We start from the raw sequence: 25,739 nt of genomic DNA on the forward strand, positions 1-25,739 counted from the left end.
AGGAGATGAGAAATGAGGTGCGTTTTAGCAACCTTTCCCGATCACACGGTGTACCATCTTCAGGGTTTCTCATGCATGTTTTCGATGTAGGAAGATGCCCTTGAACCTGGAGATTTGGGACCCATGGGATGGGTACCACGCAGTATTACTCTAAAGGGTCTGCGTTTGCTCACCCAACCTCACCAAACCTCTCAGCCCCAAGAGTGTCCACCCTTATGCCTCAATCAGCTGTGGGTCTAGATATGGTCAATCCAGGTGGCATCACAGCCCTTGAACGAATTTTGTAAGAATTTCTCTCTCTTTCACTGTCTTTGTTTCACGGGTTTTTAAAAGTAATTGATTTTTATAAAGGGGTTTAGCTGTTTTTTACTGCTGTGTTTATGCCGCTTTTAACCCACTTGACTCACATACAGACAGATATCAATACATAGGTTTTAAGATTCTTACTAGTCAGATATATTCTTGGGCGGTGAATAGGGGGTTTTGAGTCCAGATCACTGAGCAAGGAGTAGGTCTTGTCTATTACATATTGGGTTTATGGAACGGTCTCTGAGCTAATTTGAAACCCTTGTTTTATGCATCACCCCACCTCACCTTTCCCGTTAAGCAGCCATAGTGTGTTTTCTAAACGTGTGACTCTGTTCTGTTTTGTAATTCAGTTCAAGGGTAGCGGTTTTTACATTCCCTCTATAAGTGATATCTTATGATAAGTGTCTTTTTCTGTGTGACTTATTTCACTTAGAATCGTCGTACCTAAATCCACTCATCATGCTGCTACTAGCCTTATGACGTTGATTTCATGGCTGAGTGATATTCCATTGTACATAAGGACCACAACTTCTTTATCCATTTTTCTCTTTCCTGGGATATTTAAGGTGTAACGAAGTGGAGGTTCTTGTCAACAGAGCAGCCCTAAACTTTGGGGTGCCTGTGTCTTGCTGATTTTTAGTTTTCCCAATTTATACGCCCGTGAGTGGAAGTGCCCTATGCTGTCTAAGCTGAGTTTTTTCGATGTTTCAGGACACACCGTACACTTCTCCAGAGTGGCTGTTGGCAATTTACATCCCGCCCATCAGCGTAGCAAGGCTCCCGTTTCTCCATGGCCTGTCCTGCATTTCTGGTTTTGACACTTTATTCAGCATGGCCCTTTTGACCGATGGGAAGCGAGACTTCTTTGTAGCGCTGATTTGCCTTTCCAGGTTGCTTGGTTGGCCAAAAAGGGCGTATGCGTTTTTTCCCGAATATATTCAGGAATAAACGCATACGCCCTTTTTGGCCAAGGGCATCATTGTCGAGGTTTTGCCGCTTTTCCCGTGCTTTAAAGGCGATTCGAATCTTCCTCCTGAAATCTGTTTCCTGCAATTCTGCCTTGCTTTCAAATCCTCTTTGTTGTCTTCCGTCAATATATTTGTGGACGAGAGTTATCATTTATAACTCTGCAGGTTTGTGAATTGCAGTGCCCCTGAGCTCCATTTTTCAACTCGCTTTCTTGGGAGCTGGCCGCAAAAGCGCAGGATTGCTTCAGGCCCTATTCTGGTCCCGGGCGGCAGGCTGAGCCTGTGGTTAATTCTTCTTCCTGATGGGAAAATAGAGTGACCTGTGCCTGTCCCAACACCTAGAGCTAGTGTCTCATTGGTTCCCCCTCTTCCCGTTCATCCTCAGGACAAATTGCAACCTGTACGGAACAGGAGGTTAAAGGTGCTGATTCTCCAAGGAGGGAGATTGCTAGTAAAGCGGCTGGAATGGCGAACCCGAGCACAAGGAGATGAGAAATGAGGTGCGTGTTAGAAACCTTTCCCGATCACACGGTGTACCATCTTCTGGGATTCTCATGCATGTTTTCGATGTAGGAAGATGCCCTTGAACCTGGAGATTTGGGACCCATGGGATGGGTACCACGCAGTATTACTCTAAAGGGTCTGCGTTTGCTCACCCAACCTCACCAAACCTCTCAGCCCCAAGAGTGTCCACCCTTATGCCTCAATCAGCTGTGGGTCTAGATATGGTCAATCCAGGTGGCATCACAGCCCTTGAACGAATTTTGTAAGAATTTCTCTCTCTTTCACTGTCTTTGTTTCACGGGTTTTTAAAAGTAATGGATTTTTATAAAGGGGTTTAGCTGTTTTTTACTGCTGTGTTTATGCCGCTTTACACCCACTTGACTCACATACAGACAGATATCAATACATAGGTTTTAAGATTCTTACTAGTCAGATATATTCTTGGGCGGTGAATAGGGGGTTTTGAGTCCAGATCACTGAGCAAGGAGTAGGTCTTGTCTATTACATATTGGGTTTATGGAACGGTCTCTGAGCTAATTTGAAACCCTTGTTTTATGCATCACCCCACCTCACCTTTCCCGTTAAGCAGCCATAGTGTGTTTTCTAAACGTGTGACTCTGTTCTGTTTTGTAATTCAGTTCAAGGGTAGCGGTTTTACATTCCCTCTATAAGTGATATCTTATGATAAGTGTCGTTTTCTGTGTGGCTTATTTCACTTAGAATCGTCGTACCTAAATCCACTCATCATGCTGCTACTAGCCTTATGACGTTGATTTCATGGCTGAGTGATATTCCATTGTACATAAGGACCACAACTTCTTTATCCATTTTTCTCTTTCCTGGGATATTTAAGGTGTAACGAAGTGGAGGTTCTTGTCAACAGAGCAGCCCTAAACTTTGGGGTGCCTGTGCCTTGCTGATTTTTAGTTTTCCCAATTTATACGCCCGTGAGTGGAAGTGCCCTATGCTGTCTAAGCTGAGTGTTTTCGATGTTTCAGGACACACCGTACACTTCTGCAGAGTGGCTGTTGGCAATTTACATCACGCCCATCAGCGTAGCAAGGCTCCCGTTTCTCCATGGCCTGTCCTGCATTTCTGGTTTTGACACTTTATTCAGCATGGCCCTTTTGACCGATGGGAAGCGAGACTTCTTTGTAGCGCTGATTTGCCTTTCCAGGTTGCTTGGTTGGCCAAAAAGGGCGTATGCGTTTTTTCCTGAATATATTCAGGAAAAAACGCATACGCCCTTTTTGGCCAAGGGCATCATTGTCGAGGTTTTGCCGCTTTTCCCGTGCTTTAAAGGCGATTCGAATCTACCTCCTGAAATCTGTTTCCTGCAATTCTGCCTTGCTTTCAAATCCTCTTTGTTGTCTTCCGTCAATATATTTGTGGACGAGAGTTATCATTTATAACTCTGCAGGTTTGTGAATTGCAGTGCCCCTGAGCTCCATTTTTCAACTCGCTTTCTTGGGAGCTGGCCGCAAAAGCGCAGGATTGCTTCAGGCCCTATTCTGGTCCCGGGCGGCAGGCTGAGGCTGTGGTTAATTCTTCTTCCTGATGGGAAAATAGAGTGACCTGTGCCTGTCCCAACACCTAGAGCTAGTGTCTCATTGGTTCCCCCTCTTCCCGTTCATCCTCAGGACAAATTGCAACCTGTATGGAACAGGAGGTTAAAGGTGCTGATTCTCCAAGGAGGGAGATTGCTAGTAAAGCGGCTGGAATGGCGAACCCGAGCACAAGGAGATGAGAAATGAGGTGCGTTTTAGAAACCTTTCCCGATCACATGGTGTACCATCTTCAGGGTTTCTCATGCATGTTTTCGATGTAGGAAGATGCCCTTGAACCTGGAGATTTGGGACCCATGGGATGGGTACCACGCAGTATTACTCTAAAGGGTCTGCGTTTGCTCACCCAACCTCACCAAACCTCTCAACCCCAAGAGTGTCCACCCTTATGTCTCAATCAGCTGTGGGTCTAGATATGGTCAATCCCGGTGGCATCACAGCCCTTGAACGAATTTTGTAAGAATTTCTCTCTCTTTCACTGTCTTTGTTTCACGGGTTTTTAAAAGTGATTGATTTTTATAAAGGGGTTTAGCTGCTTTTCACTGCTGTGTTTATGCGGCTTTACACCCACTTGACTCACTTACAGAGAGATATAAATACATAAGTTTTAAGATTCTTACTTGTCAGATATATTCTTAGGCGGTGAATAGGGGGTGTTGAGTCCAGTTCACTGAGCAAGGAATAGGTCGTGTCTATTACTTATTGGGTTTATGGAACGGTCTCTGAGCTAATTTGAAACCCTTGTTTTATGCATCACCCCACCTCAACTTTCCCGTTAAGCAGCCATAGTGTGCTTTCTAAACGTGTGACTCTGTTCTGTTTTGTAATTCAGTTCAAAGGTAGCGATTTTTACATTCCCTCTATAAGTGATATCTTATGATAAGTGTCTTTTTCTGTGTGACTTATTTCACTTAGAATCGTCGTACCTAAATCCACTCATCATGCTGCTACTAGCCTTATGACGTTGATTTCATGGCTGAGTGATATTCCATTGTACATAAGGACCACAACTTCTTTATCCATTTTTCTCTTTCCTGGGATATTTAAGGTGTAACGAAGTGGAGGTTCTTGTCAACAGAGCAGCCCTAAACTTTGGGGTGCCTGTGTCTTGCTGATTTTTAGTTTTCCCAATTTATACGCCTTTGAGTGGAAGTGCCCTATGCTCTCTAAGCTGAGTTTTTTCGATGTTTCAGGACACACCGTACACTTCTCCAGAGTGGCTGTTGGCAATTTACATCCAGCCCATCTGCGCAGCAAGGCTCCCGTTTCTCCATGGCCTGTCCTGCATTTCTGGTTTTGACACTTTATTCAGCATGGCCCTTCTGACCGATGGGAAGCGAGACTTCTTTGCAGCGCTGATTTGCCTTTCCAGGTTGCTTGGTTGGCCAAAAAGGGCGTATGCGTTTTTTCCTGCATATATTCAGGAAAAAACGCATACGCCCTTTTTGGCCAAGGGCATCATTGTCGAGGTTTTGCCGCTTTTCCCGTGCTTTAAAAGCGATTCGAATCTACCTCCTGAAATCTGTTTCCTGCAATTCTGCCTTGCTTTCAAATCCTCTTCGTTGTCTTCCGTCAATATATTTGTGGACGAGAGTTATCATTTATAACTCTACAGGTTTGTGAATTGCAGTGCCCCTGAGCTCCATTTTTCAACTCGCTTTCTTGGGAGCTGGCCGCAAAAGCACAGGATTGCTTCAGGCCCTATTCTGGTCCCGGGCGGCAGGCTGAGCCTGTGGTTAATTCTTCTTCCTGATGGGAAAATAGAGTGACCTGTGCCTGTCCCAACCCCTAGAGCTAGTGTCTCATTGGTTCCCCCTCTTCCCGTTCATCCTCAGGACAAACTGCAACCTGTACGGAACAGGAGGTTAAAGGTGCTGATTCTCCAAGGAGGGAGATTGCTAGTAAAGCGGCTGGAATGGCGAACCCGAGCACAAGGAGATGAGAAATGAGGTGCGTTTTAGAAACCTTTCCCGATCACACGGTGTACCATCTTCAGGGTTTCTCATGCATGTTTTTGATGTAGGAAGATGCCCTTGAACCTGGAGATTTGTGACCCATGGGATGGGTACCACGCAGTATTACTCTAAAGGGTCTGCGTTTGCTCACCCAACCTCACCAAACCTCTCAACCCCAAGAGTGTCCACCCTTATGTCTCAATCAGCTGTGGGTCTAGATATGGTCAATCCCGGTGGCATCACAGCCCTTGAACGAATTTTGTAAGAATTTCTCTCTCTTTCACTGTCTTTGTTTCACGGGTTTTTAAAAGTGATTGATTTTTATAAAGGGGTTTAGCTGCTTTTCACTGCTGTGTTTATGCCGCTTTACACCCACTTGACTCACTTACAGAGAGATATAAATACATAAGTTTTAAGATTCTTACTTGTCAGATATATTCTTAGGCGGTGAATAGGGGGTGTTGAGTCCAGTTCACTGAGCAAGGAATAGGTCATGTCTATTACTTATTGGGTTTATGGAACGGTCTCTGAGCTAATTTGAAACCCTTGTTTTATGCATCACCCCACCTCAACTTTCCCGTTAAGCAGCCATAGTGTGCTTTCTAAACGTGTGACTCTCTTCTGTTTTGTAATTCAGTTCAAGGGTAGCGGTTTTTACATTCCCTCTATAAGTGATATCTTATGATAAGTGTCTTTTTCTGTGTGACTTATTTCACTTAGAATCGTCATACCTAAATCCACTCATCATGCTGCTACTAGCCTTATGACGTTGATTTCATGGCTGAGTGATATTCCTTTGTACATAAGGACCACAACTTCTTTATCCATTTTTCTCTTTCCTGGGATATTTAAGGTGTAACGAAGTGGAGGTTCTTGTCAACAGAGCAGCCCTAAACTTTGGGGTGCCTGTGTCTTGCTGATTTTTAGTTTTCCCAATTTATACGCCCATGAGTGGAAGTGCCCTATGCTCTCTAAGCTGAGTGTTTTCGATGTTTCAGGACACACCGTACACTTCTCCAGAGTGGCTGTTGGCAATTTACATCCCGCCCATCAGCGTAGCAAGGCTCCCGTTTCTCCATGGCCTGTCCTGCATTTCTGGTTTTGACACTTTATTCAGCATGGCCCTTTTGACCGATGGGAAGCGAGACTTCTTTGCAGCGCTGATTTGCCTTTCCAGGTTGCTTGGTTGGCCAAAAAGGGCGTATGCGTTTTTTCCTGAATATATTCAGGAAAAAACGCATACGCCCTTTTTGGCCAAGGGCATCATTGTCGAGGTTTTGCCGCTTTTCCCGTGCTTTAAAGGAGACTCGAATCTACCTCCTGAAATCTGTTTCCTGCAATTCTGCCTTGCTTTCAAATCCTCTTCGTTGTCTTCCGTCAATATATTTGTGGACGAGAGTTATCATTTATAACTCTGCAGGTTTGTGAATTGCAGTTCCCCTGAGCTCCATTTTTCAACTCGCTTTCTTGGGAGCTGGCCGCAAAAGCGCAGGATTGCTTCAGGCCCTATTCTGGTCCCGGGCGGAAGGCTGAGCCTGTGGTTAATTCTTCTTCCTGATGGGAAATTAGAGTAACCTGTGCCTGTCCCAACACCTAGAGCTAGTGTCTCATTGGTTCCCCCTCTTCCCGTTCATCCTCAGGACAAATTGCAACCTGTACGGAACAGGAGGTTAAAGGTGCTGATTCTCCAAGGAGGGAGATTGCTAGTAAAGCGGCTGGAATGGCGAACCCGAGCACAAGGAGATGAGAAATGAGGTGCGTTTTAGCAACCTTTCCCGATCACACGGTGTACCATCTTCAGGGTTTCTCATGCATGTTTTCGATGTAGGAAGATGCCCTTGAACCTGGAGATTTGGGACCCATGGGATGGGTACCACGCAGTATTACTCTAAAGGGTCTGCGTTTGCTCACCCAACCTCACCAAAACTCTCAGCCCCAAGAGTGTCCACCCTTATGCCTCAATCAGCTGTGGGTCTAGATATGGTCAATCCAGGTGGCATCACAGCCCTTGAACGAATTTTGTAAGAATTTCTCTCTCTTTCACTGTCTTTGTTTCACGGGTTTTTAAAAGTAATTGATTTTTATAAAGGGGTTTAGCTGTTTTTTACTGCTGTGTTTATGCCGCTTTTAACCCACTTGACTCACATACAGACAGATATCAATACATAGGTTTTAAGATTCTTACTAGTCAGATATATTCTTGGGCGGTGAATAGGGGGTTTTGAGTCCAGATCACTGAGCAAGGAGTAGGTCTTGTCTATTACATATTGGGTTTATGGAACGGTCTCTGAGCTAATTTGAAACCCTTGTTTTATGCATCACCCCACCTCACCTTTCCCGTTAAGCAGCCATAGTGTGTTTTCTAAACGTGTGACTCTGTTCTGTTTTGTAATTCAGTTCAAGGGTAGCGGTTTTTACATTCCCTCTATAAGTGATATCTTATGATAAGTGTCTTTTTCTGTGTGACTTATTTCACTTAGAATCGTCGTACCTAAATCCACTCATCATGCTGCTACTAGCCTTATGACGTTGATTTCATGGCTGAGTGATATTCCATTGTACATAAGGACCACAACTTCTTTATCCATTTTTCTCTTTCCTGGGATATTTAAGGTGTAACGAAGTGGAGGTTCTTGTCAACAGAGCAGCCCTAAACTTTGGGGTGCCTGTGTCTTGCTGATTTTTAGTTTTCCCAATTTATACGCCCGTGAGTGGAAGTGCCCTATGCTGTCTAAGCTGAGTTTTTTCGATGTTTCAGGACACACCGTACACTTCTCCAGAGTGGCTGTTGGCAATTTACATCCCGCCCATCAGCGTAGCAAGGCTCCCGTTTCTCCATGGCCTGTCCTGCATTTCTGGTTTTGACACTTTATTCAGCATGGCCCTTTTGACCGATGGGAAGCGAGACTTCTTTGTAGCGCTGATTTGCCTTTCCAGGTTGCTTGGTTGGCCAAAAAGGGCGTATGCGTTTTTTCCCGAATATATTCAGGAATAAACGCATACGCCCTTTTTGGCCAAGGGCATCATTGTCGAGGTTTTGCCGCTTTTCCCGTGCTTTAAAGGCGATTCGAATCTTCCTCCTGAAATCTGTTTCCTGCAATTCTGCCTTGCTTTCAAATCCTCTTTGTTGTCTTCCGTCAATATATTTGTGGACGAGAGTTATCATTTATAACTCTGCAGGTTTGTGAATTGCAGTGCCCCTGAGCTCCATTTTTCAACTCGCTTTCTTGGGAGCTGGCCGCAAAAGCGCAGGATTGCTTCAGGCCCTATTCTGGTCCCGGGCGGCAGGCTGAGCCTGTGGTTAATTCTTCTTCCTGATGGGAAAATAGAGTGACCTGTGCCTGTCCCAACACCTAGAGCTAGTGTCTCATTGGTTCCCCCTCTTCCCGTTCATCCTCAGGACAAATTGCAACCTGTACGGAACAGGAGGTTAAAGGTGCTGATTCTCCAAGGAGGGAGATTGCTAGTAAAGCGGCTGGAATGGCGAACCCGAGCACAAGGAGATGAGAAATGAGGTGCGTGTTAGAAACCTTTCCCGATCACACGGTGTACCATCTTCTGGGATTCTCATGCATGTTTTCGATGTAGGAAGATGCCCTTGAACCTGGAGATTTGGGACCCATGGGATGGGTACCACGCAGTATTACTCTAAAGGGTCTGCGTTTGCTCACCCAACCTCACCAAACCTCTCAGCCCCAAGAGTGTCCACCCTTATGCCTCAATCAGCTGTGGGTCTAGATATGGTCAATCCAGGTGGCATCACAGCCCTTGAACGAATTTTGTAAGAATTTCTCTCTCTTTCACTGTCTTTGTTTCACGGGTTTTTAAAAGTAATGGATTTTTATAAAGGGGTTTAGCTGTTTTTTACTGCTGTGTTTATGCCGCTTTACACCCACTTGACTCACATACAGAGAGATATCAATACATAGGTTTTAAGATTCTTACTAGTCAGATATATTCTTGGGCGGTGAATAGGGGGTTTTGAGTCCAGATCACTGAGCAAGGAGTAGGTCTTGTCTATTACATATTGGGTTTATGGAACGGTCTCTGAGCTAATTTGAAACCCTTGTTTTATGCATCACCCCACCTCACCTTTCCCGTTAAGCAGCCATAGTGTGTTTTCTAAACGTGTGACTCTGTTCTGTTTTGTAATTCAGTTCAAGGGTAGCGGTTTTACATTCCCTCTATAAGTGATATCTTATGATAAGTGTCGTTTTCTGTGTGGCTTATTTCACTTAGAATCGTCGTACCTAAATCCACTCATCATGCTGCTACTAGCCTTATGACGTTGATTTCATGGCTGAGTGATATTCCATTGTACATAAGGACCACAACTTCTTTATCCATTTTTCTCTTTCCTGGGATATTTAAGGTGTAACGAAGTGGAGGTTCTTGTCAACAGAGCAGCCCTAAACTTTGGGGTGCCTGTGCCTTGCTGATTTTTAGTTTTCCCAATTTATACGCCCGTGAGTGGAAGTGCCCTATGCTGTCTAAGCTGAGTGTTTTCGATGTTTCAGGACACACTGTACACTTCTGCAGAGTGGCTGTTGGCAATTTACATCACGCCCATCAGCGTAGCAAGGCTCCCGTTTCTCCATGGCCTGTCCTGCATTTCTGGTTTTGACACTTTATTCAGCATGGCCCTTTTGACCGATGGGAAGCGAGACTTCTTTGTAGCGCTGATTTGCCTTTCCAGGTTGCTTGGTTGGCCAAAAAGGGCGTATGCGTTTTTTCCTGAATATATTCAGGAAAAAACGCATACGCCCTTTTTGGCCAAGGGCATCATTGTCGAGGTTTTGCCGCTTTTCCCGTGCTTTAAAGGCGATTCGAATCTACCTCCTGAAATCTGTTTCCTGCAATTCTGCCTTGCTTTCAAATCCTCTTTGTTGTCTTCCGTCAATATATTTGTGGACGAGAGTTATCATTTATAACTCTGCAGGTTTGTGAATTGCAGTGCCCCTGAGCTCCATTTTTCAACTCGCTTTCTTGGGAGCTGGCCGCAAAAGCGCAGGATTGCTTCAGGCCCTATTCTGGTCCCGGGCGGCAGGCTGAGGCTGTGGTTAATTCTTCTTCCTGATGGGAAAATAGAGTGACCTGTGCCTGTCCCAACACCTAGAGCTAGTGTCTCATTGGTTCCCCCTCTTCCCGTTCATCCTCAGGACAAATTGCAACCTGTATGGAACAGGAGGTTAAAGGTGCTGATTCTCCAAGGAGGGAGATTGCTAGTAAAGCGGCTGGAATGGCGAACCCGAGCACAAGGAGATGAGAAATGAGGTGCGTTTTAGAAACCTTTCCCGATCACATGGTGTACCATCTTCAGGGTTTCTCATGCATGTTTTCGATGTAGGAAGATGCCCTTGAACCTGGAGATTTGGGACCCATGGGATGGGTACCACGCAGTATTACTCTAAAGGGTCTGCGTTTGCTCACCCAACCTCACCAAACCTCTCAACCCCAAGAGTGTCCACCCTTATGTCTCAATCAGCTGTGGGTCTAGATATGGTCAATCCCGGTGGCATCACAGCCCTTGAACGAATTTTGTAAGAATTTCTCTCTCTTTCACTGTCTTTGTTTCACGGGTTTTTAAAAGTGATTGATTTTTATAAAGGGGTTTAGCTGCTTTTCACTGCTGTGTTTATGCCGCTTTACACCCACTTGACTCACTTACAGAGAGATATAAATACATAAGTTTTAAGATTCTTACTTGTCAGATATATTCTTAGGCGGTGAATAGGGGGTGTTGAGTCCAGTTCACTGAGCAAGGAATAGGTCGTGTCTATTACTTATTGGGTTTATGGAACGGTCTCTGAGCTAATTTGAAACCCTTGTTTTATGCATCACCCCACCTCAACTTTCCCGTTAAGCAGCCATAGTGTGCTTTCTAAACGTGTGACTCTGTTCTGTTTTGTAATTCAGTTCAAAGGTAGCGATTTTTACATTCCCTCTATAAGTGATATCTTATGATAAGTGTCTTTTTCTGTGTGACTTATTTCACTTAGAATCGTCGTACCTAAATCCACTCATCATGCTGCTACTAGCCTTATGACGTTGATTTCATGGCTGAGTGATATTCCATTGTACATAAGGACCACAACTTCTTTATCCATTTTTCTCTTTCCTGGGATATTTAAGGTGTAACGAAGTGGAGGTTCTTGTCAACAGAGCAGCCCTAAACTTTGGGGTGCCTGTGTCTTGCTGATTTTTAGTTTTCCCAATTTATACGCCTTTGAGTGGAAGTGCCCTATGCTCTCTAAGCTGAGTTTTTTCGATGTTTCAGGACACACCGTACACTTCTCCAGAGTGGCTGTTGGCAATTTACATCCAGCCCATCTGCGCAGCAAGGCTCCCGTTTCTCCATGGCCTGTCCTGCATTTCTGGTTTTGACACTTTATTCAGCATGGCCCTTCTGACCGATGGGAAGCGAGACTTCTTTGCAGCGCTGATTTGCCTTTCCAGGTTGCTTGGTTGGCCAAAAAGGGCGTATGCGTTTTTTCCTGCATATATTCAGGAAAAAACGCATACGCCCTTTTTGGCCAAGGGCATCATTGTCGAGGTTTTGCCGCTTTTCCCGTGCTTTAAAAGCGATTCGAATCTACCTCCTGAAATCTGTTTCCTGCAATTCTGCCTTGCTTTCAAATCCTCTTCGTTGTCTTCCGTCAATATATTTGTGGACGAGAGTTATCATTTATAACTCTACAGGTTTGTGAATTGCAGTGCCCCTGAGCTCCATTTTTCAACTCGCTTTCTTGGGAGCTGGCCGCAAAAGCACAGGATTGCTTCAGGCCCTATTCTGGTCCCGGGCGGCAGGCTGAGCCTGTGGTTAATTCTTCTTCCTGATGGGAAAATAGAGTGACCTGTGCCTGTCCCAACCCCTAGAGCTAGTGTCTCATTGGTTCCCCCTCTTCCCGTTCATCCTCAGGACAAACTGCAACCTGTACGGAACAGGAGGTTAAAGGTGCTGATTCTCCAAGGAGGGAGATTGCTAGTAAAGCGGCTGGAATGGCGAACCCGAGCACAAGGAGATGAGAAATGAGGTGCGTTTTAGAAACCTTTCCCGATCACACGGTGTACCATCTTCAGGGTTTCTCATGCATGTTTTTGATGTAGGAAGATGCCCTTGAACCTGGAGATTTGTGACCCATGGGATGGGTACCACGCAGTATTACTCTAAAGGGTCTGCGTTTGCTCACCCAACCTCACCAAACCTCTCAACCCCAAGAGTGTCCACCCTTATGTCTCAATCAGCTGTGGGTCTAGATATGGTCAATCCCGGTGGCATCACAGCCCTTGAACGAATTTTGTAAGAATTTCTCTCTCTTTCACTGTCTTTGTTTCACGGGTTTTTAAAAGTGATTGATTTTTATAAAGGGGTTTAGCTGCTTTTCACTGCTGTGTTTATGCCGCTTTACACCCACTTGACTCACTTACAGAGAGATATAAATACATAAGTTTTAAGATTCTTACTTGTCAGATATATTCTTAGGCGGTGAGTAGGGGGTGTTGAGTCCAGTTCACTGAGCAAGGAATAGGTCGTGTCTATTACTTATTGGGTTTATGGAACGGTCTCTGAGCTAATTTGAAACCCTTGTTTTATGCATCACCCCACCTCAACTTTCCCGTTAAGCAGCCATAGTGTGCTTTCTAAACGTGTGACTCTCTTCTGTTTTGTAATTCAGTTCAAGGGTAGCGGTTTTTACATTCCCTCTATAAGTGATATCTTATGATAAGTGTCTTTTTCTGTGTGACTTATTTCACTTAGAATCGTCATACCTAAATCCACTCATCATGCTGCTACTAGCCTTATGACGTTGATTTCATGGCTGAGTGATACTCCTTTGTACATAAGGACCACAACTTCTTTATCCATTTTTCTCTTTCCTGGGATATTTAAGGTGTAACGAAGTGGAGGTTCTTGTCAACAGAGCAGCCCTAAACTTTGGGGTGCCTGTGTCTTGCTGATTTTTAGTTTTCCCAATTTATACGCCCATGAGTGGAAGTGCCCTATGCTCTCTAAGCTGAGTTTTTTCGATGTTTCAGGACACACCGTACACTTCTCCAGAGTGGCTGTTGGCAATTTACATCCCGCCCATCAGCGTAGCAAGGCTCCCGTTTCTCCATGGCCTGTCCTGCATTTCTGGTTTTGACACTTTATTCAGCATGGCCCTTTTGACCGATGGGAAGCGAGACTTCTTTGCAGCGCTGATTTGCCTTTCCAGGTTGCTTGGTTGGCCAAAAAGGGCGTATGCGTTTTTTCCTGAATATATTCAGGAAAAAACGCATACGCCCTTTTTGGCCAAGGGCATCATTGTCGAGGTTTTGCCGCTTTTCCCGTGCTTTAAAGGAGACTCGAATCTACCTCCTGAAATCTGTTTCCTGCAATTCTGCCTTGCTTTCAAATCCTCTTCGTTGTCTTCCGTCAATATATTTGTGGACGAGAGTTATCATTTATAACTCTGCAGGTTTGTGAATTGCAGTTCCCCTGAGCTCCATTTTTCAACTCGCTTTCTTGGGAGCTGGCCGCAAAAGCGCAGGATTGCTTCAGGCCCTATTCTGGTCCCGGGCGGAAGGCTGAGCCTGTGGTTAATTCTTCTTCCTGATGGGAAATTAGAGTAACCTGTGCCTGTCCCAACACCTAGAGCTAGTGTCTCATTGGTTCCCCCTCTTCCCGTTCATCCTCAGGACAAATTGCAACCTGTACGGAACAGGAGGTTAAAGGTGCTGATTCTCCAAGGAGGGAGATTGCTAGTAAAGCGGCTGGAATGGCGAACCCGAGCACAAGGAGATGAGAAATGAGGTGCGTTTTAGCAACCTTTCCCGATCACACGGTGTACCATCTTCAGGGTTTCTCATGCATGTTTTCGATGTAGGAAGATGCCCTTGAACCTGGAGATTTGGGACCCATGGGATGGGTACCACGCAGTATTACTCTAAAGGGTCTGCGTTTGCTCACCCAACCTCACCAAACCTCTCAGCCCCAAGAGTGTCCACCCTTATGCCTCAATCAGCTGTGGGTCTAGATATGGTCAATCCAGGTGGCATCACAGCCCTTGAACGAATTTTGTAAGAATTTCTCTCTCTTTCACTGTCTTTGTTTCACGGGTTTTTAAAAGTAATTGATTTTTATAAAGGGGTATAGCTGTTTTTTACTGCTGTGTTTATGCCGCTTTTAACCCACTTGACTCACATACAGACAGATATCAATACATAGGTTTTAAGATTCTTACTAGTCAGATATATTCTTGGGCGGTGAATAGGGGGTTTTGAGTCCAGATCACTGAGCAAGGAGTAGGTCTTGTCTATTACATATTGGGTTTATGGAACGGTCTCTGAGCTAATTTGAAACCCTTGTTTTATGCATCACCCCACCTCACCTTTCCCGTTAAGCAGCCATAGTGTGTTTTCTAAACCTGTGACTCTGTTCTGTTTTGTAATTCAGTTCAAGGGTAGCGGTTTTTACATTCCCTCTATAAGTGATATCTTATGATAAGTGTCTTTTTCTGTGTGACTTATTTCACTTAGAATCGTCGTACCTAAATCCACTTATCATGCTGCTACTAGCCTTATGACGTTGATTTCATGGCTGAGTGATATTCCATTGTACATAAGGACCACAACTTCTTTATCCATTTTTCTCTTTCCTGGGATATTTAAGGTGTAACGAAGTGGAGGTTCTTGTCAACAGAGCAGCCCTAAACTTTGGGGTGCCTGTGTCTTGCTGATTTTTAGTTTTCCCAATTTATACGCCCGTGAGTGGAAGTGCCCTATGCTGTCTAAGCTGAGTTTTTTCGATGTTTCAGGACACACCGTACACTTCTCCAGAGTGGCTGTTGGCAATTTACATCCCGCCCATCAGCGTAGCAAGGCTCCCGTTTCTCCATGGCCTGTCCTGCATTTCTGGTTTTGACACTTTATTCAGCATGGCCCTTTTGACCGATGGGAAGCGAGACTTCTTTGTAGCGCTGATTTGCCTTTCCAGGTTGCTTGGTTGGCCAAAAAGGGCGTATGCGTTTTTTCCCGAATATATTCAGGAATAAACGCATACGCCCTTTTTGGCCAAGGGCATCATTGTCGAGGTTTTGCCGCTTTTCCCGTGCTTTAAAGGCGATTCGAATCTTCCTCCTGAAATCTGTTTCCTGCAATTCTGCCTTGCTTTCAAATCCTCTTTGTTGTCTTCCGTCAATATATTTGTGGACGAGAGTTATCATTTATAACTCTGCAGGTTTGTGAATTGCAGTGCCCCTGAGCTCCATTTTTCAACTCGCTTTCTTGGGAGCTGGCCGCAAAAGCGCAGGATTGCTTCAGGCCCTATTCTGGTCCCGGGCGGCAGGCTGAGCCTGTGGTTAATTCTTCTTCCTGATGGGAAAATAGAGTGACCTGTGCCTGTCCCAACACCTAGAGCTAGTGTCTCATTGGTTCCCCCTCTTCCCGTTCATCCTCAGGACAAATTGCAACCTGTACGGAACAGGAGGTTAAAGGTGCTGATTCTCCAAGGAGGGAGATTGCTAGTAAAGCGGCTGGAATGGCGAACCCGAGCACAAGGAGATGAGAAATGAGGTGCGTGTTAGAAACCTTTCCCGATCACACGGTGTACCATCTTCTGGGATTCTCATGCATGTTTTCGATGTAGGAAGATGCCCTTGAACCTGGAGATTTGGGACCCATGGGATGGGTACCACGCAGTATTACTCTAAAGGGTCTGCGTTTGCTCACCCAACCTCACCAAACCTCTCAGCCCCAAGAGTGTCCACCCTTATGCCTCAATCAGCTGTGGGTCTAGATATGGTCAATCCAGGTGGCATCACAGCCCTTGAACGAATTTTGTAAGAATTTCTCTCTCTTTCACTGTCTTTGTTTCACGGGTTTTTAAAAGTAATGGATTTTTATAAAGGGGTTTAGCTGTTTTTTACTGCTGTGTTTATGCCGCTTTACACCCACTTGACTCACATACAGACAGATATCAATACATAGGTTTTAAGATTCTTACTAGTCAGATATATTCTTGGGCGGTGAATAGGGGCTTTTGAGTCCAGATCACTGAGCAAGGAGTAGGTCTTGTCTATTACATATTGGGTTTATGGAACGGTCTCTGAGCTAATTTGAAACCCTTGTTTTATGCATCACCCCACCTCACCTTTCCCGTTAAGCAGCCATAGTGTGTTTTCTAAACGTGTGACTCTGTTCTGTTTTGTAATTCAGTTCAAGGGTAGCGGTTTTACATTCCCTCTATAAGTGATATCTTATGATAAGTGTCGTTTTCTGTGTGGCTTATTTCACTTAGAATCGTCGTACCTAAATCCACTCATCATGCTGCTACTAGCCTTATGACGTTGATTTCATGGCTGAGTGATATTCCATTGTACATAAGGACCACAACTTCTTTATCCATTTTTCTCTTTCCTGGGATATTTAAGGTGTAACGAAGTGGAGGTTCTTGTCAACAGAGCAGCCCTAAACTTTGGGGTGCCTGTGCCTTGCTGATTTTTAGTTTTCCCAATTTATACGCCCGTGAGTGGAAGTGCCCTATGCTGTCTAAGCTGAGTGTTTTCGATGTTTCAGGACACACCGTACACTTCTGCAGAGTGGCTGTTGGCAATTTACATCACGCCCATCAGCGTAGCAAGGCTCCCGTTTCTCCATGGCCTGTCCTGCATTTCTGGTTTTGACACTTTATTCAGCATGGCCCTTTTGACCGATGGGAAGCGAGACTTCTTTGTAGCGCTGATTTGCCTTTCCAGGTTGCTTGGTTGGCCAAAAAGGGCGTATGCGTTTTTTCCTGAATATATTCAGGAAAAAACGCATACGCCCTTTTTGGCCAAGGGCATCATTGTCGAGGTTTTGCCGCTTTTCCCGTGCTTTAAAGGCGATTCGAATCTACCTCCTGAAATCTGTTTCCTGCAATTCTGCCTTGCTTTCAAATCCTCTTTGTTGTCTTCCGTCAATATATTTGTGGACGAGAGTTATCATTTATAACTCTGCAGGTTTGTGAATTGCAGTGCCCCTGAGCTCCATTTTTCAACTCGCTTTCTTGGGAGCTGGCCGCAAAAGCGCAGGATTGCTTCAGGCCCTATTCTGGTCCCGGGCGGCAGGCTGAGGCTGTGGTTAATTCTTCTTCCTGATGGGAAAATAGAGTGACCTGTGCCTGTCCCAACACCTAGAGCTAGTGTCTCATTGGTTCCCCCTCTTCCCGTTCATCCTCAGGACAAATTGCAACCTGTATGGAACAGGAGGTTAAAGGTGCTGATTCTCCAAGGAGGGAGATTGCTAGTAAAGCGGCTGGAATGGCGAACCCGAGCACAAGGAGATGAGAAATGAGGTGCGTTTTAGAAACCTTTCCCGATCACATGGTGTACCATCTTCAGGGTTTCTCATGCATGTTTTCGATGTAGGAAGATGCCCTTGAACCTGGAGATTTGGGACCCATGGGATGGGTACCACGCAGTATTACTCTAAAGGGTCTGCGTTTGCTCACCCAACCTCACCAAACCTCTCAACCCCAAGAGTGTCCACCCTTATGTCTCAATCAGCTGTGGGTCTAGATATGGTCAATCCCGGTGGCATCACAGCCCTTGAACGAATTTTGTAAGAATTTCTCTCTCTTTCACTGTCTTTGTTTCACGGGTTTTTAAAAGTGATTGATTTTTATAAAGGGGTTTAGCTGCTTTTCACTGCTGTGTTTATGCCGCTTTACACCCACTTGACTCACTTACAGAGAGATATAAATACATAAGTTTTAAGATTCTTACTTGTCAGATATATTCTTAGGCGGTGAATAGGGGGTGTTGAGTCCAGTTCACTGAGCAAGGAATAGGTCGTGTCTATTACTTATTGGGTTTATGGAACGGTCTCTGAGCTAATTTGAAACCCTTGTTTTATGCATCACCCCACCTCAACTTTCCCGTTAAGCAGCCATAGTGTGCTTTCTAAACGTGTGACTCTCTTCTGTTTTGTAATTCAGTTCAAAGGTAGCGATTTTTACATTCCCTCTATAAGTGATATCTTATGATAAGTGTCTTTTTCTGTGTGACTTATTTCACTTAGAATCGTCGTACCTAAATCCACTCATCATGCTGCTACTAGCCTTATGACGTTGATTTCATGGCTGAGTGATATTCCATTGTACATAAGGACCACAACTTCTTTATCCATTTTTCTCTTTCCTGGGATATTTAAGGTGTAACGAAGTGGAGGTTCTTGTCAACAGAGCAGCCCTAAACTTTGGGGTGCCTGTGTCTTGCTGATTTTTAGTTTTCCCAATTTATACGCCTTTGAGTGGAAGTGCCCTATGCTCTCTAAGCTGAGTTTTTTCGATGTTTCAGGACACACCGTACACTTCTCCAGAGTGGCTGTTGGCAATTTACATCCAGCCCATCTGCGCAGCAAGGCTCCCGTTTCTCCATGGCCTGTCCTGCATTTCTGGTTTTGACACTTTATTCAGCATGGCCCTTCTGACCGATGGGAAGCGAGACTTCTTTGCAGCGCTGATTTGCCTTTCCAGGTTGCTTGGTTGGCCAAAAAGGGCGTATGCGTTTTTTCCTGCATATATTCAGGAAAAAACGCATACGCCCTTTTTGGCCAAGGGCATCATTGTCGAGGTTTTGCCGCTTTTCCCGTGCTTTAAAAGCGATTCGAATCTACCTCCTGAAATCTGTTTCCTGCAATTCTGCCTTGCTTTCAAATCCTCTTCGTTGTCTTCCGTCAATATATTTGTGGACGAGAGTTATCATTTATAACTCTACAGGTTTGTGAATTGCAGTGCCCCTGAGCTCCATTTTTCAACTCGCTTTCTTGGGAGCTGGCCGCAAAAGCACAGGATTGCTTCAGGCCCTATTCTGGTCCCGGGCGGCAGGCTGAGCCTGTGGTTAATTCTTCTTCCTGATGGGAAAATAGAGTGACCTGTGCCTGTCCCAACCCCTAGAGCTAGTGTCTCATTGGTTCCCCCTCTTCCCGTTCATCCTCAGGACAAACTGCAACCTGTACGGAACAGGAGGTTAAAGGTGCTGATTCTCCAAGGAGGGAGATTGCTAGTAAAGCGGCTGGAATGGCGAACCCGAGCACAAGGAGATGAGAAATGAGGTGCGTTTTAGAAACCTTTCCCGATCACACGGTGTACCATCTTCAGGGTTTCTCATGCATGTTTTTGATGTAGGAAGATGCCCTTGAACCTGGAGATTTGTGACCCATGGGATGGGTACCACGCAGTATTACTCTAAAGGGTCTGCGTTTGCTCACCCAACCTCACCAAACCTCTCAACCCCAAGAGTGTCCACCCTTATGTCTCAATCAGCTGTGGGTCTAGATATGGTCAATCCCGGTGGCATCACAGCCCTTGAACGAATTTTGTAAGAATTTCTCTCTCTTTCACTGTCTTTGTTTCACGGGTTTTTAAAAGTGATTGATTTTTATAAAGGGGTTTAGCTGCTTTTCACTGCTGTGTTTATGCCGCTTTACACCCACTTGACTCACTTACAGAGAGATATAAATACATAAGTTTTAAGATTCTTACTTGTCAGATATATTCTTAGGCGGTGAATAGGGGGTGTTGAGTCCAGTTCACTGAGCAAGGAATAGGTCGTGTCTATTACTTATTGGGTTTATGGAACGGTCTCTGAGCTAATTTGAAACCCTTGTTTTATGCATCACCCCACCTCAACTTTCCCGTTAAGCAGCCATAGTGTGCTTTCTAAACGTGTGACTCTCTTCTGTTTTGTAATTCAGTTCAAGGGTAGCGGTTTTTACATTCCCTCTATAAGTGATATCTTATGATAAGTGTCTTTTTCTGTGTGACTTATTTCACTTAGAATCGTCATACCTAAATCCACTCATCATGCTGCTACTAGCCTTATGACGTTGATTTCATGGCTGAGTGATATTCCTTTGTACATAAGGACCACAACTTCTTTATCCATTTTTCTCTTTCCTGGGATATTTAAGGTGTAACGAAGTGGAGGTTCTTGTCAACAGAGCAGCCCTAAACTTTGGGGTGCCTGTGTCTTGCTGATTTTTAGTTTTCCCAATTTATACGCCCATGAGTGGAAGTGCCCTATGCTCTCTAAGCTGAGTTTTTTCGATGTTTCAGGACACACCGTACACTTCTCCAGAGTGGCTGTTGGCAATTTACATCCCGCCCATCAGCGTAGCAAGGCTCCCGTTTCTCCATGGCCTGTCCTGCATTTCTGGTTTTGACACTTTATTCAGCATGGCCCTTTTGACCGATGGGAAGCGAGACTTCTTTGCAGCGCTGATTTGCCTTTCCAGGTTGCTTGGTTGGCCAAAAAGGGCGTATGCGTTTTTTCCTGAATATATTCAGGAAAAAACGCATACGCCCTTTTTGGCCAAGGGCATCATTGTCGAGGTTTTGCCGCTTTTCCCGTGCTTTAAAGGAGACTCGAATCTACCTCCTGAAATCCGTTTCCTGCAATTCTGCCTTGCTTTCAAATCCTCTTCGTTGTCTTCCGTCAATATATTTGTGGACGAGAGTTATCATTTATAACTCTGCAGGTTTGTGAATTGCAGTTCCCCTGAGCTCCATTTTTCAACTCGCTTTCTTGGGAGCTGGCCGCAAAAGCGCAGGATTGCTTCAGGCCCTATTCTGGTCCCGGGCGGAAGGCTGAGCCTGTGGTTAATTCTTCTTCCTGATGGGAAATTAGAGTAACCTGTGCCTGTCCCAACACCTAGAGCTAGTGTCTCATTGGTTCCCCCTCTTCCCGTTCATCCTCAGGACAAATTGCAACCTGTACGGAACAGGAGGTTAAAGGTGCTGATTCTCCAAGGAGGGAGATTGCTAGTAAAGCGGCTGGAATGGCGAACCCGAGCACAAGGAGATGAGAAATGAGGTGCGTTTTAGCAACCTTTCCCGATCACACGGTGTACCATCTTCAGGGTTTCTCATGCATGTTTTCGATGTAGGAAGATGCCCTTGAACCTGGAGATTTGGGACCCATGGGATGGGTACCACGCAGTATTACTCTAAAGGGTCTGCGTTTGCTCACCCAACCTCACCAAACCTCTCAGCCCCAAGAGTGTCCACCCTTATGCCTCAATCAGCTGTGGGTCTAGATATGGTCAATCCAGGTGGCATCACAGCCCTTGAACGAATTTTGTAAGAATTTCTCTCTCTTTCACTGTCTTTGTTTCACGGGTTTTTAAAAGTAATTGATTTTTATAAAGGGGTTTAGCTGTTTTTTACTGCTGTGTTTATGCCGCTTTTAACCCACTTGACTCACATACAGACAGATATCAATACATAGGTTTTAAGATTCTTACTAGTCAGATATATTCTTGGGCGGTGAATAGGGGGTTTAGAGTCCAGATCACTGAGCAAGGAGTAGGTCTTGTCTATTACATATTGGGTTTATGGAACGGTCTCTGAGCTAATTTGAAACCCTTGTTTTATGCATCACCCCACCTCACCTTTCCCGTTAAGCAGCCATAGTGTGTTTTCTAAACGTGTGACTCTGTTCTGTTTTGTAATTCAGTTCAAGGGTAGCGGTTTTTACATTCCCTCTATAAGTGATATCTTATGATAAGTGTCTTTTTCTGTGTGACTTATTTCACTTAGAATCGTCGTACCTAAATCCACTCATCATGCTGCTACTAGCCTTATGACGTTGATTTCATGGCTGAGTGATATTCCATTGTACATAAGGACCACAACTTCTTTATCCATTTTTCTCTTTCCTGGGATATTTAAGGTGTAACGAAGTGGAGGTTCTTGTCAACAGAGCAGCCCTAAACTTTGGGGTGCCTGTGTCTTGCTGATTTTTAGTTTTCCCAATTTATACGCCCGTGAGTGGAAGTGCCCTATGCTGTCTAAGCTGAGTTTTTTCGATGTTTCAGGACACACCGTACACTTCTCCAGAGTGGCTGTTGGCAATTTACATCCCGCCCATCAGCGTAGCAAGGCTCCCGTTTCTCCATGGCCTGTCCTGCATTTCTGGTTTTGACACTTTATTCAGCATGGCCCTTTTGACCGATGGGAAGCGAGACTTCTTTGTAGCGCTGATTTGCCTTTCCAGGTTGCTTGGTTGGCCAAAAAGGGCGTATGCGTTTTTTCCCGAATATATTCAGGAATAAACGCATACGCCCTTTTTGGCCAAGGGCATCATTGTCGAGGTTTTGCCGCTTTTCCCGTGCTTTAAAGGCGATTCGAATCTTCCTCCTGAAATCTGTTTCCTGCAATTCTGCCTTGCTTTCAAATCCTCTTTGTTGTCTTCCGTCAATATATTTGTGGACGAGAGTTATCATTTATAACTCTGCAGGTTTGTGAATTGCAGTGCCCCTGAGCTCCATTTTTCAACTCGCTTTCTTGGGAGCTGGCCGCAAAAGCGCAGGATTGCTTCAGGCCCTATTCTGGTCCCGGGCGGCAGGCTGAGCCTGTGGTTAATTCTTCTTCCTGATGGGAAAATAGAGTGACCTGTGCCTGTCCCAACACCTAGAGCTAGTGTCTCATTGGTTCCCCCTCTTCCCGTTCATCCTCAGGACAAATTGCAACCTGTACGGAACAGGAGGTTAAAGGTGCTGATTCTCCAAGGAGGGAGATTGCTAGTAAAGCGGCTGGAATGGCGAACCCGAGCACAAGGAGATGAGAAATGAGGTGCGTGTTAGAAACCTTTCCCGATCACACGGTGTACCATCTTCTGGGATTCTCATGCATGTTTTCGATGTAGGAAGATGCCCTTGAACCTGGAGATTTGGGACCCATGGGATGGGTACCACGCAGTATTACTCTAAAGGGTCTGCGTTTGCTCACCCAACCTCACCAAACCTCTCAGCCCCAAGAGTGTCCACCCTTATGCCTCAATCAGCTGTGGGTCTAGATATGGTCAATCCAGGTGGCATCACAGCCCTTGAACGAATTTTGTAAGAATTTCTCTCTCTTTCACTGTCTTTGTTTCACGGGTTTTTAAAAGTAATGGATTTTTATAAAGGGGTTTAGCTGTTTTTTACTGCTGTGTTTATGCCGCTTTACACCCACTTGACTCACATACAGACAGATATCAATACATAGGTTTTAAGATTCTTACTAGTCAGATATATTCTTGGGCGGTGAATAGGGGCTTTTGAGTCCAGATCACTGAGCAAGGAGTAGGTCTTGTCTATTACATATTGGGTTTATGGAACGGTCTCTGAGCTAATTTGAAACCCTTGTTTTATGCATCACCCCACCTCACCTTTCCCGTTAAGCAGCCATAGTGTGTTTTCTAAACGTGTGACTCTGTTCTGTTTTGTAATTCAGTTCAAGGGTAGCGGTTTTACATTCCCTCTATAAGTGATATCTTATGATAAGTGTCGTTTTCTGTGTGGCTTATTTCACTTAGAATCGTCGTACCTAAATCCACTCATCATGCTGCTACTAGCCTTATGACGTTGATTTCATGGCTGAGTGATATTCCATTGTACATAAGGACCACAACTTCTTTATCCATTTTTCTCTTTCCTGGGATATTTAAGGTGTAACGAAGTGGAGGTTCTTGTCAACAGAGCAGCCCTAAACTTTGGGGTGCCTGTGCCTTGCTGATTTTTAGTTTTCCCAATTTATACGCCCGTGAGTGGAAGTGCCCTATGCTGTCTAAGCTGAGTGTTTTCGATGTTTCAGGACACACCGTACACTTCTGCAGAGTGGCTGTTGGCAATTTACATCACGCCCATCAGCGTAGCAAGGCTCCCGTTTCTCCATGGCCTGTCCTGCATTTCTGGTTTTGACACTTTATTCAGCATGGCCCTTTTGACCGATGGGAAGCGAGACTTCTTTGTAGCGCTGATTTGCCTTTCCAGGTTGCTTGGTTGGCCAAAAAGGGCGTATGCGTTTTTTCCTGAATATATTCAGGAAAAAACGCATACGCCCTTTTTGGCCAAGGGCATCATTGTCGAGGTTTTGCCGCTTTTCCCGTGCTTTAAAGGCGATTCGAATCTACCTCCTGAAATCTGTTTCCTGCAATTCTGCCTTGCTTTCAAATCCTCTTTGTTGTCTTCCGTCAATATATTTGTGGACGAGAGTTATCATTTATAACTCTGCAGGTTTGTGAATTGCAGTGCCCCTGAGCTCCATTTTTCAACTCGCTTTCTTGGGAGCTGGCCGCAAAAGCGCAGGATTGCTTCAGGCCCTATTCTGGTCCCGGGCGGCAGGCTGAGGCTGTGGTTAATTCTTCTTCCTGATGGGAAAATAGAGTGACCTGTGCCTGTCCCAACACCTAGAGCTAGTGTCTCATTGGTTCCCCCTCTTCCCGTTCATCCTCAGGACAAATTGCAACCTGTATGGAACAGGAGGTTAAAGGTGCTGATTCTCCAAGGAGGGAGATTGCTAGTAAAGCGGCTGGAATGGCGAACCCGAGCACAAGGAGATGAGAAATGAGGTGCGTTTTAGAAACCTTTCCCGATCACATGGTGTACCATCTTCAGGGTTTCTCATGCATGTTTTCGATGTAGGAAGATGCCCTTGAACCTGGAGATTTGGGACCCATGGGATGGGTACCACGCAGTATTACTCTAAAGGGTCTGCGTTTGCTCACCCAACCTCACCAAACCTCTCAACCCCAAGAGTGTCCACCCTTATGTCTCAATCAGCTGTGGGTCTAGATATGGTCAATCCCGGTGGCATCACAGCCCTTGAACGAATTTTGTAAGAATTTCTCTCTCTTTCACTGTCTTTGTTTCACGGGTTTTTAAAAGTGATTGATTTTTATAAAGGGGTTTAGCTGCTTTTCACTGCTGTGTTTATGCCGCTTTACACCCACTTGACTCACTTACAGAGAGATATAAATACATAAGTTTTAAGATTCTTACTTGTCAGATATATTCTTAGGCGGTGAATAGGGGGTGTTGAGTCCAGTTCACTGAGCAAGGAATAGGTCGTGTCTATTACTTATTGGGTTTATGGAACGGTCTCTGAGCTAATTTGAAACCCTTGTTTTATGCATCACCCCACCTCAACTTTCCCGTTAAGCAGCCATAGTGTGCTTTCTAAACGTGTGACTCTGTTCTGTTTTGTAATTCAGTTCAAAGGTAGCGATTTTTACATTCCCTCTATAAGTGATATCTTATGATAAGTGTCTTTTTCTGTGTGACTTATTTCACTTAGAATCGTCGTACCTAAATCCACTCATCATGCTGCTACTAGCCTTATGACGTTGATTTCATGGCTGAGTGATATTCCATTGTACATAAGGACCACAACTTCTTTATCCATTTTTCTCTTTCCTGGGATATTTAAGGTGTAACGAAGTGGAGGTTCTTGTCAACAGAGCAGCCCTAAACTTTGGGGTGCCTGTGTCTTGCTGATTTTTAGTTTTCCCAATTTATACGCCTTTGAGTGGAAGTGCCCTATGCTCTCTAAGCTGAGTTTTTTCGATGTTTCAGGACACACCGTACACTTCTCCAGAGTGGCTGTTGGCAATTTACATCCAGCCCATCTGCGCAGCAAGGCTCCCGTTTCTCCATGG

Source organism: Balaenoptera borealis (assembly GCF_965194805.1).
Source record: "Balaenoptera borealis genome assembly, chromosome: 2".
Classification (NCBI taxonomy): Eukaryota; Metazoa; Chordata; class Mammalia; order Artiodactyla; family Balaenopteridae; genus Balaenoptera; species Balaenoptera borealis.